At 23.2% G+C, this 2500-nt stretch overlaps 2 non-coding genes across 2 annotated transcripts in view; both read left to right on the top strand.

Moving 5' to 3' along the window:
- Nucleotides 1–659: 659 nt before the first annotated feature.
- On the top strand, nucleotides 660–814 carry LOC123304451. Its single transcript, XR_006536471.1, has one exon. It is a non-coding gene; the product is annotated as a 5.8S ribosomal RNA (ribosomal RNA).
- Nucleotides 815–1451: 637 nt separating this feature from the next.
- LOC123304447 overlaps nucleotides 1452–2500 on the top strand; it is a 4646-nt gene continuing 3597 nt past the window's right edge. Inside the window, exon 1 of the ribosomal RNA XR_006536467.1 lies at nucleotides 1452–2500. This exon is cut by the window's right edge and continues 3597 nt beyond it. This is a non-coding gene — a ribosomal RNA (large subunit ribosomal RNA).

Genomic DNA, 2500 nt, shown 5'->3' with positions numbered 1-2500 from the left:
ATATTATTATTATTATTATTAAACAATAATTATTAATAAAATCTATAAATAATTTCTCTTATAAAAAAAAGTGAAATTAAAAATAGAATATATTGAAATTATTTGTTTATATGTATATAATCTCTATTAAGAAAAATAAAATAAGATTATAATTGATATAATCTATATTTTTATTTTTCTATGTTATATAATAAAAATAAAGAAAACACAAGATAAAATTTTTTAAAGAATAAAATTTATTTTAAATTTAAATTTCTTTATATTTTGTCTTGATATTTCTTTTTTTTTATTAAAAGTTATTATGTTAAAAAACAAATCCATTTGTTTTGTACCATATTAATATTATATATATTTTTATGTAGAAAATAATTTATAAAAAAAAAAATAAATACATTTCTATAAAATATACCAAATATTAATTATTATATCTAGCTAGCACTAACAAAAATATCAAAAATGTTATGTATATATTTATTAATACCATAATATCTTTAATTTATATATATATATTTAAAATAAAATATATAATTTATATTCTAGAAAAATTTTTTTATTTTAAAAGAATTTATAAAGATATATATAAATTAATAATTTTATTTTTTATATTAAAAATAAAGATTATTATTAATAATAATACTTACATTTAAAATTTAAAAGATTACCCTGGACGGTGGATCACTTGGCTCGTGGGTCGATGAAGAACGCAGCTAATTGCGCGTCAACTTGTGAACTGCAGGACACATGAACATTGACATTTCGAACGCACATTGCGGTCCTTGGATACTGTTCCCGGACCACATCTGGCTGAGGGTCGTATACATTATATTATAATATAATAAAAGATTATTTTACATAAAATTTTTTTTATGAAAAAGAAATTGATCAATAATTAAAAAAGAAAATTTATTTTTTCATATTTAATTATAAATTGATAATAAAATTTTTATAAAAGAAATGTAAAATTATTTATATATGAATGTTTTACGCCAAATATAAGAAAAAAATAAATATAAAATGTTTTTAATAGCATTTAAAATTTATATATTTTTTATTATTTGTCGACATTTTTAAATTAATATATCAATATTATTTTTTATCATTTATATATAATATTATAAAACTTTATGTTAATAATAATATTAATAATAAATGATATTAATAATATATTTTTAAAATATTAAATAAAGAAGAATAAACAAAAATATTATATATTAATATTTTGTTATGGAATATTTTATTTGTAATAAAATTTTCAATATACTCGAAAAAAATTAATATATATAATTATTTATTTTTTATTTTCTTCTCTTTAGATAAATATAAAAATAATATTATATAATAATATAAAAAAAATTTGAGTATGAATAATTAAGAAAATTGTTTACTTATAAAATATAACAAAAACATAATATATAAAAAAATTTTTGTTTTAATACTTCTAAAAACTTTTACGACCTCAGAGTAGGTGAGATTACCCGCTGAATTTAAGCATATTATTAAGCGGAGGAAAAGAAACTAACTAGGATTCCCTTAGTAGCGGCGAGCGAACAGGGATAAGCCCAGCACTGAACCCCGTGGCTGATAAACAGACACTTGGGGAATGTAGTGTTTAGGAAGATTCAATATAAACCTATTGTTATATAATACATCCAAGTCCATCTTGAATGGGGCCATATACCCATAGAGGGTGCCAGGCCCGTAGTGATTATTATTGATGATAGGTGAATCTTTCCTTAGAGTCGGGTTGCTTGAGAGTGCAGCTCTAAGTGGGTGGTAAACTCCATCTAAGGCTAAATATTACCACGAGACCGATAGCGAACAAGTACCGTGAGGGAAAGTTGAAAAGAACTTTGAAGAGAGAGTTAAAGAGTACGTAAAAACCGTTCAGGGGTAAACCTGAGAAACCCGAAAGGTCGAAAGATGAGATTCATTTACTTTTTATCGTTAATCAACCAATTTGTACTAGCATGTGACAAAAAATTTTTATTAGGAATTTTGTATTTTAGTAAAAATATATGCACTGCTGTATATTGTTAATTGTATGATAACGAGGTATGCACTTCTCATCTTGTAGGACGTTGCGACCCATTAAATATTAATCTATAGGCATTGGTGCGTTGATTAATGTACAATATTATTTTTTTGGATAATATTTTGTGTATGTTAAATGCCTATGTTTCTTGATTAATTGTTTGATGGTATTAATTATAAATTGATATTGAGCCGCGTTATTAACGCGTTCAGATCCACCACGAGTATAAATAGGTTTTTTTTTATTAAAACATATTATATATACGGATTTTATGCCGTTATATGATACTATTTAACTGTCAGTAGGTGTATGATAATGAACTGGTTCATTTTTTTTTTTTTTTTTTTTATTAAAAATTTATCTGTCAGCGACGATATAGCTTTGGGTACTTTCAGGACCCGTCTTGAAACACGGACCAAGGAGTCTAGCATGTACGCAAGTCATTGGGAATAAAATATTTTTTCATCG

The sequence above is a fragment of the Chrysoperla carnea genome (assembly GCF_905475395.1).
Source record: "Chrysoperla carnea chromosome X unlocalized genomic scaffold, inChrCarn1.1 SUPER_X_unloc_53, whole genome shotgun sequence".
NCBI lineage: Eukaryota > Metazoa > Arthropoda > Insecta > Neuroptera > Chrysopidae > Chrysoperla > Chrysoperla carnea.
This window is presented reverse-complemented; position numbering and strand designations above follow the sequence as displayed.